The sequence below is a fragment of the Salmo trutta genome, chromosome 34 (assembly GCF_901001165.1).
Source record: "Salmo trutta chromosome 34, fSalTru1.1, whole genome shotgun sequence".
NCBI classification, from domain to species: Eukaryota; Metazoa; Chordata; class Actinopteri; order Salmoniformes; family Salmonidae; genus Salmo; species Salmo trutta.
Genome location: NC_042990.1, coordinates 38783781 through 38799771, shown reverse-complemented (window position 1 = coordinate 38799771; position 15991 = coordinate 38783781). Strand labels below are relative to the sequence as shown.

Genomic DNA, 15991 nt, shown 5'->3' with positions numbered 1-15991 from the left:
CTCTCTTGCTCTCTCTCTCTCTCTCTCTCTCTCTCTCTCTCTCTCTCTCTCTCTCTCTCTCTCTCTCTCTGTAGAGCAGGGAAGTGCCCCATCTGTTGTGCTGAATGTGCAGCCAATTTAAAGAATAAATATAACATGTGTCAAGGGAAAGTTCTGCTGTCAAAGCAGCGCCTCTCTTCACTTCATTCTGTCCTCTATTTTCTCATCCACTTTTCTCTGCGTCCCAAATTGCACCCTTTTCCCTATGTAGTGAACTACTTTTGACCAGGACCCATAGTGTAGTGCACTACAAAGGGAATAAGGTGCCATGTGGCAGTGAGAGCAGTGTTGGACTGAACAGTTTGACTGATGAGAGGGGTAAGTGGTGGAGATGCCCGGGTACAAGGGACTTAGTGCTGGTGGGGACGTGTGTTTGTCTGTGTGTGTGTGTGTGTGTGTGTGTGTGTGTGTGTGTGTTATGAACGAGGGATAGGTAGGTGCTAAGTGGAGGCAAGAGGTCAAGGCCACGTGAGGGAAGGAGTGGAACAACAGAAGAACAGGAGAGGGAGGTAGTGGAACAACAGAAGAACAGGAGAGGGAGGTAGTGGAACAACAGAAGAACAGGAGAGGGAGGTAGTGGAACAACAGAAGAACAGAACTGTGGGGTCTGTTTGTGTTTGTGAACAGAGCCACAGGACCAGCTTGCTTAGGGAGATCCTCTCCAGGTTCATCTCTCTGTAGGTGATGGCTTTGTTATGGAAGGTATAGGTGGTTGTAGAATTTATAAATCTTCTTAAGGATCGGCGTCCCGTCAACGGGACAGTTGTAAATCATTCAGCACGTTATGTCAAGATCGCAGGTTTTAGACTAACAACAAATGTCGGTACAAATAATTGTCTTATATCGTCTGAAAGCTTAAATTCTTGTTAATATAGCTGCACTGCCCAATTTACAGTAGCTATTACTGTGAATTGCTATTGTTTGAGGAGAGCTCCTAACAACAAAACACTTTTTTCACAGCGATAGTTTTGATAAATTCACCTCTGAAGGTAAAATGTCTACTTACATTCTGAAATTTTGCTCTGATTTATCATCCAAAGGGTCCCAGAGATAACATGAAGTGTCGTTTTGTTGGATAAAATCATTTTTCATATCCTAAAAAAGTCCTTATAGCATGCACGATCGATATTGTATTTCCACTCGTTCAATTTGCAAAGAAAGGAATCTGTGAAAATCTCACCCTAAATGTTGTTTCAACCAGTCAAATCACGTTCGTATCTATTCCTCAGAGATCCTAGAACGTAACCAGACTTCACTATATCATTAGGGGTGTAGTATATCCTATAGGACACCATATTTGGTCAGAGAGCGACGCCTTCATGGCACGCCGATGACGAGGGCAGCCACCACTTGAACGACTGTATCCTTGTCAAATAAGCACCGATCGGGGTCAAACAAAGCTAGCTAGATAGCCAATGATCTGGGCTTTACGGGAGTATCCGGAAACCACGTCGTAAATATATGTCGTACAATGTAGCTACTAACCTTTTACGACAGCATGCCTTTTCATTTTGGACAAAAAATATAAGGATATTCAGAGTTATGAAGCTATGAAAACTGGTTGTTTGCAAATGTTGAACTTATAATATGGCTACTAATACTTGGAAAGCTAAATCAAAGTCCAAGTATACATATTTGACGATATTCCTGCAGAAAATTGGAATATGAATGCGAATGTCTCCTTCATGATTTGCCCAAATGTACATTGGGACTTCACACTAAAAGTCATGAGGACGAGTCTTCCTCCGAGGTATCCATCTGAAACTTTGCACATACACTGCTGCCATCTTGTGGACACTATTGGATTTACAACCAGAGTGATGGCTAGAACAGAGACCTTTCTATTGCATTTCAAAGATGGTGGTAAAACAACACTGGTTGTTTTTTTTCTTTGTTTTTTTTCTTTGTATTTTCTTCTACCAGATTGTATTTTCTTCTACCAGATGTATTGTGTTATATATAGATTTGGGTATGTCATATAGGCAAAAATTTAAAAATAAATATGTGTGCGAGAGAGAGAGAGAGAGAGAGAGAGAGAGAGAAAGAGAGAGAAGGAATGAAGGAAGGAATGAGAGGGAGAGAGAGAGAGAGGGAGAAGGAATGAAGGAAGGCATGAGAGGGGAGAGAGAGAGGAGAGAAAGGAATGAAGGAATGAAGAGAGGAGAGAGAGAAGGAATGAAGGAAGGAGAGAGAGGGAGAGAAGGAAAGAAGGAAGGAGAGAGAGAAGGAATGAAGGAAGAGAGAGAGGGAGAGAAGGAATGAAGGAAGGAGAGAGAGGGAGAGAAGGAATGAAGGAAGGAGAGAGAGGGAGAGAGAAGGGAATGAAGGGAAGGAGAAGAGAGGGAGAGAGAGGGAGAGAGAAGGAATGAAGGAAGAGAGAGAGGGAGAGAGAGGGGAGGAAGGAAGAAGGGAAAGGAGGAGAAGAGGGAGAGGAGGGAGAGAGAAGGAAATGAAAAGGAAGAGAGAGAGGGAGAAGAGGGAGAGGGAGAGAAGGAATGAAGGAAGGAGAGAGAGGAGAGAGAGAGAGGAGAGGGAGAGAAAGGAATGAGGAAGAGAGAGAGGGAGAAAGAGGGAGAGGGAGAGGGGAGAAGGAATGAAGGAAGGAGAGAGAGAGGGAGAGAGAGAGAGAGGGAGAGGGAGAGAAGGAATGAAGGAAGGAGAGAGAGGGAGAGAGAGGAGAGGGAGAGAAGGAATGAAGGAAGGAGAGAGAGGGAGAGAGAAGGAATGAAGGAAGGAGAGAGAGGGAGAGAGAGGGAGAGAGAAGGAATGAAGGAAGGAGAGAGAGGGAGAGAGGGGAGAGAAGGAATGAAGGAAGGAGAGAGAGGGAGAGAGAGGGAGAGGGAGAGAAGGAATGAAGGAAGGAGAGAGAGGGAGAGAGAGGGAGAGGGAGAGAAGGAATGAAGGAAGGAGAGAGAGGGAGAGAGAGAGAGGGAGAGAAGGAATGAAGGAAGGAGAGAGAGAGGGAGAGAGAGAGAGGAGAGAGGGAGAGAAGGAATGAAGGAAGGAGAGAGAGGGAGAGAGAGAGAGGGAGAGGGAGAGAAGGAATGAAGGAAGGAGAGAGGGAGAGGAGAGAGAGAGAGAGAGGGAGAGAAGGAATGAAGGAGAGAGGGAGAGAGAGAGAGAGGGAGAGGGAGAGAAGGAATGAAGGAAGGAGAGAGAGGGAGAGAGAGAGAGGGAGAGGGAGAGAAGGAATGAAGGAAGGAGAGAGAGGAGAGAGAGGGAGAGAGAGGAGAGAGAGAGAGAGAGGAGAGGGAGGAGAAGGAATGAAGGAAGGAGAGAGAGGGAGAGAGGAGAGAGAGAGAGAGGGAGAAGGAATGAAGGAAGGAATGAGAGAGAGAGAGAAGGAATGAAGGAAGGAGAGAGAGGGAGAGAAGGAATGAAGGAAGGAGAGAGAGGAGAGAGAGAGAGAGAGAGAGGAGAAGGAATGAAGGAAGGAGAGAGAGGGAGAGAGAGAGAGAGGGAGAGGGAGAGAGGGAGAAGGAATGAAGGAAGGAATGAGAGGGAGAGAGGAGGGAGAGAGAGAGGGCTGGCTTGGTGATGTGATGAGGGGGCGAGAGAATAGTTTTTTGTGCAACTTGTAACTCATCATACAGAATGGATGACACGGTACACAATTGTACATCAATTTTGGGTACCCATTTCTACTTTCAAAAACAACAAAAATTATAGAAAACCTTTCACATTTTTAGCAAGCTGCTTGATCTGCACTGTATGGTGGAGTAATTTAAGGAGCTAATAGTATTACTATGTAGATTTCAGAAGGTTAGAAAAGGAATTGAAAGGAACAATATAAACTATTTCGTGTTTCGAACCGGTTCAACCTAGTAACATCGTGCTGGTCGGAACAGTGGAACGGAATGAAGAAAATAGTTGCTCTGTTCACGATGAAGCGATCCAACCACTGAATCCTTGCAATGTATGCCACATGTGCTTACCATTACTGTCCACATGAGAACATGAAGTGGCCTTTGAATATTTTAGTGGTTTCTGCTGCCAGCCGTTGAGATATGGAGCGGAGCACTGTTCAAGTGAATTTTAGCTTGACCTCGTGTAAAACAGAGCTACTCAATCTGACAACATTAACATTGCTATCAGAGACACCCCAAACACACCCCAAACACACAAACATAACCACACACACACACAGGTGTATGCGTGAATGCCCACACACGCACACACACACACACACACACACACACACACACACACACACACGTGCAAATATACACCTGACATGTGACCTCTGACCACCCACTGTGTTTTGTACATAGTGTATGGGTATGATTGTCTGTACGGTAAATGTGTGTGTGTGTGTGTGTGTGTGTGTGTGTGTATGTGTGTGTGTATGTGTGTGTGTGTGTGTGTAAAATTCAAGTGAATTTTTGCTTGACCTCGTGTAAAACAGAGCTACTCAATCTGACAACATTAACATTGCTATCAGAGACACCCCAAACACACCCCAAACACACAAACATAACCACACACACACACAGGTGTATGCGTGAATGCCCACACACGCACACACACACACACACACACACACACACACACACACACACACACGTGCAAATATACACCTGACATGTGACCTCTGACCACCCACTGTGTTTTGTACATAGTGTATGGGTATGATTGTCTGTACGGTAAATGTGTGTGTGTGTGTGTGTGTGTGTGTGTGTGTGTATGTGTGTGTGTGTGTGTGTGTGTGTGTGTGTGTGTGTGTGTGTGTGTGTGTGTGTGTGTGTGTGTGTGTGTGTGTGTGTGTATTATCCTCTCTCCTTCAGTTTTGTGGTGTTTTGTCTCCCTGAAGCGTTAATCATGATGCTAGGGTAAGCTGAGGTTGAAACACATGAACGCACAGCACAGTACAGCACAGCACAGCACAGCACAGCACAGCACATCTTCAGTGATGCCACCGTAGAACTAACAAGTTGTAGCGGAACTATAGAACACTCGGAACGCCACGACATTCTACACTACCTGACGATTCCAAAGGTTCCTCTCAATACCAATTCAGCCTTGCTTTCAATAAGAGTTGACATCACTACTTCCTAACTTCACCATTGTGTCGTTGATCGGCTGACTCATTGTATAACCGTTAAAAATAGAGGGAGATATTTGTGCCGGAATTTCCTTTTCAAGATGAGCTTTTCAAGGCAACGTAGTAACAAGTGTATCTACAACGTTGGAACAAAACAAGAAGTGAGTCACTCTCCCTGTTAGTGTCTCCATGCTTGTTATCATCGACCTCCAAGTTTTATGCTTTATCTAGCGAGCAGCAGCTGGGATTCTATACCCTCAAGACTAGTTGATAGCTTGATCAAAAAAATGGTTCATTTAATTTGGAGAACACGGCACGAGTCACCTGTCTGTTTGTGTCTCATTGCATGTTATAAAGCTTCCAGTCAAACGAGGGATACGTTACAAATGGCACCATATTCCCTAGTGCACTCACGTAGACTCCGCCGCTCTACCAACTGTCCTATGGAAGGTCAACAAGTGAAGAATTCGGAGCTCTCAGGGATAGACAATCTGTTAGTCAAGTCAAAGTGCACTGCTGTCAAAAAGTTAACCGCAAGCAACAAGAAAAAATTGCCTCCTTCAAGAAGGATTTGAACGAGCAACCTTCAGATTGCAGTAATTTCACCTACAGTGCTCCACTCAGCCAACTGAGATATGAAAGGTTGACAAGTGTTTCTTAAAGCCATCAACTAGATGCTCAGAAGTTCTGCTGATGCATATGTTCCCTTTTAAAATATAATCTGCTTAGTTTGGTGGTTTCATGGAGATGACGGGGATTGAACCCGGGTCCTCATATATGCAAAGCATGCGCTCTTCTGCTGAGCTACATCCCCTTAGAATGCTAGTAGTTGCATTTGAGGATAGAGAAAAAGTGAGGGTAAAGAATGATGTTTAGCACCCTGACAGCTAAAGGTTTTTGATCTCTTCATGGTGCTCATTATTTGGCGGTCTCACCTCCGCAGCCAGGGTTCAATTCCCGGTTAGGGAATGGAATACTTTTGGTAAAACACTAGGCAAACGTCAAAATGTTTTTAAAATAAACTGACGACCTCAGGTCGTGCCCCAGGGCCAGATCTTCCAGGATGTCATCAAATGAAGTCTCTCGGACATTTGGTTTCCGTTTAATAACATTTTCACATTTTTGTAATTTTCTGCATTTCAGGAAAATTCCGCCAGATGGCGACAGGCTGCTTACTGCAAATGGATAAAACATCACCAAAGTGAATTGGCCATTTCTCCTAAATGGAAAAGACTTTGAAGACGAAACGCGGTGAGCATGGACTTTTAGCCCAGAAACAAGATGGCATCAATGCCTCAATACTTTTTGAGTTAAGGTCCATTTTCTGGGATTAAAAGTCAAAAACGATAATAGAGCGCTAATTTGACCACTTCACTTCAAAGTACATGAATCTACGGTGTCAGGAAAAAAAAGCCAGCCATTTATCTATCATTATTTATGAGAAATTATACAATGTACAATTGGTGATGGTTAAAGAAATGTGTTGTTTAACCTGTTGTGGATAGGGGGCAGTATTTTCACGGCCGGATGAAAAAAAAGTACCTGATTTAATCTGGTTACTACTCTTGCCCAGAAACTAGAATATGCATATAATTAGTAGATTTGGATAGAAAACACTCAAAAGTTTCTAAAACTGTTTGAATGGTGTCTGTGAGTAAAACAGAACTCATATGGCAGGCAAAAACCTGAGAAGGTTCCAAGCAGGAAGTGGCCTGTCTGAGAAATTGTAGTCCTTCTGTTGCATCTCTATCGAAACTACAGTATCTGAGCTGTTACGTGACACTTTCTAAGGCTTCCATTTGCTCTGTAAAACCTTCAGAAACCGGATTGAGGCATCTCCTGTCTCTGGTCAGATAACAGGAGCACAGTTTGTCAGTGGACTGTCTGGTGACAGAGAGATTGGAGATGCGCGTTCACGAGATCACGCCATTTTTTCTTTTCCTCTTTGAATGAATACAACATTGTCCGGTTGGAATATTATCGCTATTTTACGAGAAAAATCGCATAAAATTGATTTTAAACAGCGTTTGACATGCTTCTAAGTACGGTAATGGAACATTTAGAATTTTTTTGTCTGGAAATGCGCCCGCGCGTTACCCTTTGGATAGTGACCTGAACGCGCGAACAAAACGGGGGTATTTGGACATAACTATGGATTATTTGGAACAAAAACAACATTTGTTGTGGAGGTAGCAGTCCTGGGAGTGCATTCTGACGAAGAACAGCAAAGGTAATACAATTTTTCTAATAGTAATTCTGAGTTTAGTGAGCCCCGAAGTTGGCAGGTGTCTGAATAGCTAGCCTGTGATGGCTGAGCTATGTACTCAGAATATTGCAAAATGTGCTTTCGCCGAAAAGCTATTTTAAAATCTGACATAGCGATTGCATAAAGGAGTGCTGTATCTATAATTCTTAAAATAATTGTTATGTTTTTTGTCAACGTTTATGATGATTCATTTAGTAAATTCACCCGAAGTTTTGGGTGGGAATGCTAGTTCTGAACATCACATGCTAATGTAAAAAGCAGTTTTTTGATATAAATATGAACTTGATTGAACAAAACATGCATGTATTGTATAACATAATGTTCTAGGAGTGTCATCTGATGAAGATCATCAAAGGTTAGTTAGTGCTGCATTTAGCTGTGTTTTGGGTTTTTGTGACATATATGCTTGCTTTGAAAATGGCTGTGTGATTATTTTTGGCTGGGTACTAACATAATCTAATTTTTTGCTTTTGCTGTAAAGCCTTTTTGAAATCGGACAATGTGGTTGGATTAACGAGAGTCTTATCTTTCAAATGGTGTAAAATAGTCATATGTTTGAGAAATTGAAGTTATAGCATTTTTAAGTTTTTTTGTACTTCGCGCCATGCTCTACCATTGGATATTGGTGAGGCGTTCCACTAGCGGAAGACTAGGTGCATTGGAACCGCCTTGGCCCTTAGAGACTGACCCTAAAGTTTCTGTCCAATAGCTCTTTCAGGGACCCCGTAGTATTTCTTATGGTTTAAACAGAAGGCGCTGTGAATTTTGGGCTCTGCTCTGAAATATGTGATAGTTGGCTTCTAAACGAGTTGGACAAAGTGGATTTGGTGTCAGTTTGTATCAGTTTGGTGTCAAAATTATATCTTATTGACTGATGGCATCACCGTAGTCTTTATTCCGTGCCGAGTTCAAGGAGATCCCCCACTTGACCGTAGCTCGCTCTGTCTGACTGCAGGGAACGTGCAAAAAAGTATGCCCAAAATTATGCCTGGCCTAAATTTCAGGTGCTTTTGAGTGACAGCGGTAGAACCATTAAGGTTAAAAGGACAATTCAACCACAGGAACATTCCTAAGGTCCTCCCGATCTGTGCAAGCCTAACCTTGACCTTGTGGAATTAACCCTTAACAGTGAAAACAGGGTGTTTTCATCTAACAGTTTACAATGACATCTCTCCCCATAGAAATACGCTGCCCTAACTTCAACCTGAAGCCTATGTGCGTTATGAATGCCTTATGAACCTGTCTTCTATAACAATCCATCAGGCTACTGTGAGGTCTACCTGTGTTGATTCTAAGCTTCCTGGAGCAACCAGAAGTGGTTAACTTCACTAGGGTAGGGGGCAGCATTTGGAATTTTGGATGAAAAGCATGCCCAAAGTAAACTGCCTGCTACTCATGCCCTGAAGCTAGGATATGCATATAATTGGTAGATTTGGATAGAAACACTCTAAAACTTCCAAAACTGTTAAAATAATGTCTGTGAGTATAACAGAACTGATATGGCAGGTGAAAACCTGAGGAAAATCCATCCAGGAAGTGCTATTATTTTGAAATGGCTGTTTTTCCGTTGAAAGCCTATCCACCATACAAAGACTTATGACCCAGTTCACGATCCCTATGGCTTCCACTACATGTGGCCAGTCTTTAGGTATTGTTTCAGGCTTTTTTTTGTGACCGGGAGTGTGCCTTTCTTGTTTTTCCTTTTCTATTGACGAAGCTATTGTCCGGTTGAAATATGATCGATTATTTATGATAAAAACAACCTGAGGATTGATTATAAACATTGTTTGAAATGTTTCTACAAACTTTTATGGTACTTTTTAGATTTTTCGTCTGTCTGTTGTGACCGCGCTTTGTTCCAATGGATTACTGAACAAAACGCACCAACAAAACAGAGGTTTTTCAATATAAAGAGGGACTTTATCGAGCAAAACGAACATTTATTGTGTAACATGGAGTCTTGGGCGTGCAACCATATGAAGATCATCAAAGGTAAGTGATACATTTTATTGCTATTTCTGACTTTTGTTACTCCTCTACTTGGCTGGTTACTGTTTGTAATGATTTGTCTGCTGGGCACTGTTCTCAGAAAATCGCATGGTTTGCTTTCGCCGTAAAGTGTTTTTGAAATCTGACACAGCGGTTGGATTAACAAGAAGTTTCTTTAAGCTGGTGTATAACATTTGTATCTTTTATGTATGTTTATTATGAGAGTTTCTGTTTTGTTGAGTTTCACGCTCTACAATTTCACCGGATGTTGTTTGAGACAGTGGATTACTGAACAAAACGCACTAACAAAATGGACGTTTTTGGATATAAAGAGGGACTTTATCGAACAAAACAAACATTCATTGGGTAACTGGGAGTCTTGTGAGTGTAACCATATGAAGATCATCAAAGGTTAGTGATTAATTTTATAGCTATTTCTGACTTTGTTACTCCTCTACTTGTCTGGTTACTGTTTGTAATGAATTGTCTGCTGGGCATTGTTCTCAGAAAATCGCATGGTTTGCTTTCGCCGTGAAGTCTTTTTGAAATCTGACACCGTGGTTGGATTAGCAAGAAGTTAATCTTTAAACCGATGTATAACACGTATGTTTTATTAATTTTTATAATAAATATTTCTGTTTTTGAAATTGGCGCTCTGCAATTTCACTGGATGTCGGCCAGGTGGGATGGTTTGCATGTATGAGGACCCGGCTTCAATCCCTGGCATCTCCATGAAACCACCAAACTAAGAAGTTTAACTTTTAAAAGGGCTCATATCCATCAGCGGAACTTGTGACCATCTAGGTGATGGCGTTACAATTTACTCGTCGACCTTTGATAGCTCAGTTGGTAGAGCGGAGGACTGTAGGTGTTAATTGCAGCAATCCTTAGGTCGCTGGTTCAAATCCGTCTCAAAGGAGTTTACATTTTCTTGTGCATTGCCCCATTTTTTTGTCAGCAGACAAAAACTTTGACTTGAGATTGACTAACATATTATCTTTCCCTGAGAGCGCCGAATTCTTCACTTGTTGATCTTCCATAGGACAGGTGGTAGAGCGGTGGAGTGTACGTGAAATTGCAACAATCCTTATGTCACTGGCTCACACTATCTCAAAGGAGGATAACTTTTTCTGCGTTTGTGCCGACTTTTTGACGTTTGCCAAGTTTTTCCCCAAAAGCAATTTTTTCCCTGACCGGGAATCAAACACGGGACACAACAGCGAAAGCTCGAAATCCTTGTTACTAGACGACCAGGGACAGGGAAAAACCTTCAGCAGTGTCGGGCCTTAAACAGCATTCTTTACCCTCTGCTCACATTTTCTCTATCCGCAAATGCAACTAAGGGGATGTAGCTCTGCAGAAGAGTGTATGCTTTGCATGTATGAGGACCCGGCTTCAATCCCTGGCATCTCCATGAATCCACCAAACTTAGAAGTTTATCTCTTAAAAGGGCTCATATCCATCATCGGAACTTATGACCATCTAGGTGATGGCGTTGCAATATAGTCGTCGACCTTTGATATCTCAGTTGGTAGAGGGGAGGACTGTAGGTGCTAATTGCAGCAATCCTAAGGTCGCTGGTTCAAAGGAGTGTACATTTTCTTGTGGATTGCCCCAATTTTTTGACAGCTAGGGAACTTTGACTTGCGATTGAGTAACATATTATCTTTCCCTGAGAGCGCCGAATTCTTCATTTGTTGATCTTCCATAGGACAGCTGGTAGAGCGGCGGAGTGTACGTAAAATTGCAACAATCCTTATGTCACTGGCTCACACTATCTCGAAGGAGGATAACTTTATCTGCGTTTGTGCCGACTTTTTGACGTTTGCCAAATTTTTCCCCAAAAGCAATTATTTCCCTGACCGGGAATCAAACACGGGAGACAACAGCGAAAGCTCCAAATCCTTGTCACTAGACCACCAGGGAGAGGGAAAAGCCTTCAGCAGTGTCGGACCGAAACAGCATTCTTTACCCTCGGCTCACATTTTCTCTATCCCCAAATGCAACTACTGGCATTCTAAGGGGATGTAGCTCAGCAGAAGAGCGCATGCTTTGCATGTATGAGGACCCGGCTTCAATCCCTGTCATCTCCATGAAACCACCAAACTAAGAAGTTTAACTTTTAAAAGGGCTCATATCCATCAGCGGAACTTTTGACCATCTAGGTGATGGCGTTGCAATTTAGTCGTTGAACTTTGATAGCTCAGTTGGTAGAGCGGAGGACTGTAGGTGCTAATTGCAGCAATCCTTAGGTAGCTGGTTCAAATCCGGCTCAAAGTAGTGCACATTTTCTTGTGGATTGCACCAATTTTTTGACAGCCGTGAACTTTTACTTGCGATTGAGTAATATATTATCTTTCCCTGAGAGCGCCGAATTCTTCATTTGTTGATCTTCCATAGGACAGCTGGTAGAGCGGCGGAGTGTACGTGAAATTCCAACAATTATTATGTCACTGGCTCACACTATCTCAAAGGACGATATCTTTTTCTGCGTTTGTGCCGACTTTTTGACGTTTGCCAGGTTTTTCCCCAAAAGCAATTCTTTCCCTGATCGGGAATAAAACACGGGACAAAACAGCGAAAGCTCCAAATCCTTGTCACTAGACCACCAGGGAGAGGGAAAAACCTTCAGCAGTGTCGGGCCTAAACAGCATCCTTTACCCTAGGCTCACATTTTCTCTATCCCTAAATGCAACTACTGGCATTCTAAGGGGATGTAGCTCAGCAGAAGAGCGCACGCTTTGAATGTATGAGGACCCGGCTTCAATCCCTGGCATCTCCATGAAACCACCAAACTAAGAAGTTTAACTTTTAAAATGGCTCATATCCATCAGCAGAACTTATTACCATCTATGTGATGGCGTTGCAACATACTCGTCGACCTTTGATAGCTCAGTTGGTAGTGCGGAGGACTGTAGGTGCTAATTACAGCAATCCTTAGGTCGCTGGTTCAAATCCGGCTCAAAGGAGTGTAAGTCTTCTTGTGGATTGCCCCAATTTTTTGACAGCCGTGAACTTTGACTTGCAAATGACAAACACATTATCTTTCCCTGAGATTGCCAAATTCATCATTTCTTGATCTTCCGTAGGAAAGTTGGTAGAGTGGATGACTGTAGGTGCTCAGTGCAGCAATCCTTAGGTCGCTGGCTCAAAGGAGTGTACAGCCGATAACTTTGACTTGCGATTGACTTACATACATGAAGGGACATCACGTGCGCCATCCGTATGGTTAGTGAGAAAGTCCATATTGCAAATGTACGCTCCCTTACTAGACGTCCGACCACGTCCGATAAATCCGCGGACGGCGTCGGGCCGCTCACAGGGGCCGGATCTTCCAGGAAGTCATCGAACGGAGTCTCTCGGACCTTCCGTTTCCGTTTAATTACATTTTCAAATTTTGGTCATTTCCTTGCAGTCCCGGATTATTCCACGAGAGGGCGTATGGAATCATATTGCAAATGTAACATATATCACCAATCGCGACACGGCTTTTTCTCCTAAACGGAAGATAATTCGAAGACGAAACTCGGTCTGCGTGGGTTTGGCATAATGGGCAGTTGGCCCCGAACAGGATGGAGTCGAGGCCTCGACGCTTTTCGAGTTAAGGCTATTTTTCTGGGATTGAAAGTCAAACAGGAAAATAGAGTGCTGATTTGACCGCTTCACATCAAACTACATGAGCCTACGGTGTCAGGAGAAAAGGAACCATGCATTTACCAATGTTCATTTCAGAGAAATTGTACAATGACACATTGGTGATATTCAACAACAAGAGGTTTTTTTTCCAAAAAAGTTACATATCCAGTTGCAGCGTGTTCAGATGAGTCCGTTAAGGCAGGTTTCGGAGCTCTGCGAGATTTCTGTGATTTTCTGTGATTTTCTGAAACAACACACACTTGTTCAACCCTCTGTAAATAAGTCAGTTCTTAACAGAAACACCTAAAACTCAATATTCTATAAGAGCCTAACGTTCAGATTCCTGTGTCAACCAGAAATGCCTTAAAATGGTGTCATAGGGGCTGTTTTGAAGGGTTAAAAAGGTCCAATCTTTCCACAACTTCATATGTGTGACTAGGCAACCCTCATGAACTGTAAATCAGTCATTTATCCCATCAGATGTCAAAGAAAAGCTCTCTCAAACACACACACAGCAAGGACGGAGTGACACAGTGCGGTGCTTAAAGACACAAAGAGCCTGCAATGGCATTACCATTATCTCTAGGCTGAGACGAGTTCAATGAGACGCCCCGCTTGACCGTAGCTTGCTCGGTATGAGCGCAGCGACCGTGAGAAAACTAGGCCCAAAATGAGGCCTGCACCAATTTGTCAAGTGCTTATGGGTGACAGTGAGAGAACCATTAGGGTTAGAAGCACAATTCAACCTCAGGAGCGTTCCTGAGGTCCTCCCGATATGTGCAAGCCTAACCTTGACCCTGTGGCATTAACCCTTCACAGTGAAAAGAAGGTGTTTAGATCAAACTGTGTGCAATGACTTCTCTACCCATAGGAATACATTGACAATTCTCCTAAATTCAACCTGAAGTCTATGTGGGTTATGAATGCCTTATGAACCTGTCATCTATAACAATCCATCAGGCTACTGTGAGGTCTACCTGTGTCGATTCTAAGGTTCCTGGAGCAACCGGAAAATGTTAAAATCACCCTAGAGCTATTGTCATATATGCAACCTGCAGATAGTGAAAATCACGCAACTCAACCATCTGTCATTCAGTCAATTCTTAAGGTAGAGACTTCATATTCAGTATTCTGTTTATGTCTACCCCAAAGACAACGTGTGTGAAGCAAGAGCTTCCTGTGACAACCGGAAGTTGTTAAAAACAGCCAAGAGCTATTGTCATATGGTCAACCTGCATATAGTGAAAATCACGCAACTCAACCATCTGTTATTCAGTCAATTCTTAAGGTAGAGACTTCATATTCAGGATTCTGTTTATGTCTAACCCAAAGACAACGTGTGTTGAGTAAGAGCTTCCTGTGACAACCGGAAGTGGTTAAAAACAGCCAAGAGCTATTGTCATATAACCTGCACATAGTGAAAATCACGCAACTCAACCCTATGTCATCCAGCCAATTCTTTAGGTAGAGACTTCATATTGAGGATTCTGTATATGCCTACCCCAAAGACAACGTGTGTCTATTCTTTTTGCAAAAAAACAAAAACACACACCCACAATTTGGCCATAGGGACATAGTGTGGGGCTTAGAGTCTTATACCGCCTTCAATAGTTACTTTCGTTCAAACGATTCAAGAACCGTCAGACCTAGAGCTCCGAAATTTTAGAAACCTGTTCTAGAGCTCAAGTCGATAGTGCACGGTGATTTATGGGGCTCTAGAAGGTTCTCAGACCGATAAACCGCCTCGTGCATTTGCAATATGTTCAATTCATTTTGAATATCACGGACATGGCGACATGTAGAAATGTCCCAGAGTCGCAAGACTAGGTGCATTGAAACCGCCTCGGCCCATAGAGACGGACCCCAATGTCTCTGTCCAATAGCTCATTCAGGGACCCCGTAGTAACGCCCTGAAAAAGTGGATTTTCAGCACCAATTAAGGCCATTGCTCGAGCACCGAATGACCTATCGAGCCGAAACTTGGGATTCGGGGTCGCCTCACATAGACCTACACACAATGTCAGAGCTGGACCCGCAGCTATAACGTAACTATGTGTTTTATGTTTTTTTATGGTTAAAATTGAAAGCACTGTGAATTATGGGCCTTCTCTGACATATGGGATAGTTGGCTTCTATACGAGTTGGAAAAAGTGGATTTGGTGTCAGATGCTATCAGTTTGGTGTCAGAATGACAACTAATTGACTGATGGACGCTGACTGCTGGGTGACGAGCAATGGAGATTAACCACAGTCACTGCCCGGCCATCCCGAGTTCATCGGGCCAGTCAATTATGCATTTCTGCAGGATTTTTGAGCATGCCTAAATTTGTGATGCTAAATGCCCATTGAATCATATTGCAAACGTAACGCGCTATATTGCAAACGTAACGTGCGTTTGCAATATGATTCAACAGCAAAAAATATCACCAAAGTTGACATGATGAAATCAACACAATGAGCGACAGAGAGGAACCACAGTCACTGCCCGGCCATCCCGAGTTCATCGGGCCAGTCAATTATGCATTTCTGCAGGATTTTTGAGCATGCCTAAATTTGTGATGCTAAATGCCCATTGAATCATATTGCAAACTTAACGCGCTATATTGCAAACGTAACGTGCGTTTGCAATATGATTCAACAGCAGAAAATATCACCAAAGTTGACATGATGAAATCAACACAATGAGCGACAGAGAGGAACCACAGTCACTGCCCAGCCATCCCGAATTCATCGGGCCAGTCAATTATGCATTTCTGCAGTATATTTGAGCATGCCAAATTCGTGATGTTGAGATCCATTGAAACATATTGCAAATGCGCATCAGTGCACATGGTGACCCGAAATGGGTTACCAGGAGTAATTTTTTAGAAGGGTTTTAAATGCCTTTAGGGTGGTGCAAGGGGTCCACGGTTGGGTAGGGAGCACCTTCCATCAGTGCCCATCCAGTATGGGGCGCCCCTAGTCATTTTGGACATTTTTCAAAAAATCGCTAAAAAACGACAATCCCACTTCTCTCATGT

The 15991-nt window shown here is 43.0% G+C and overlaps 3 non-coding genes across 3 annotated transcripts; all 3 read left to right on the top strand.

The window, feature by feature from the left end:
• The first annotated feature begins 10166 nt into the window (after positions 1–10166).
• trnay-gua (transfer RNA tyrosine (anticodon GUA)) lies at positions 10167–10254 on the top strand. The gene is given in 2 exon segments: positions 10167–10203; positions 10219–10254. It is a non-coding gene; the product is annotated as a tRNA-Tyr (tRNA).
• A 1273-nt stretch (positions 10255–11527) lies between these two features.
• trnay-gua (transfer RNA tyrosine (anticodon GUA)) lies at positions 11528–11615 on the top strand. Its single transcript is given in 2 exon segments — positions 11528–11564; positions 11580–11615. It is a non-coding gene; the product is annotated as a tRNA-Tyr (tRNA).
• Positions 11616–12216: 601 nt separating this feature from the next.
• trnay-gua (transfer RNA tyrosine (anticodon GUA)) lies at positions 12217–12304 on the top strand. The gene is given in 2 exon segments: positions 12217–12253; positions 12269–12304. It is a non-coding gene; the product is annotated as a tRNA-Tyr (tRNA).
• Positions 12305–15991: the final 3687 nt, after the last annotated feature.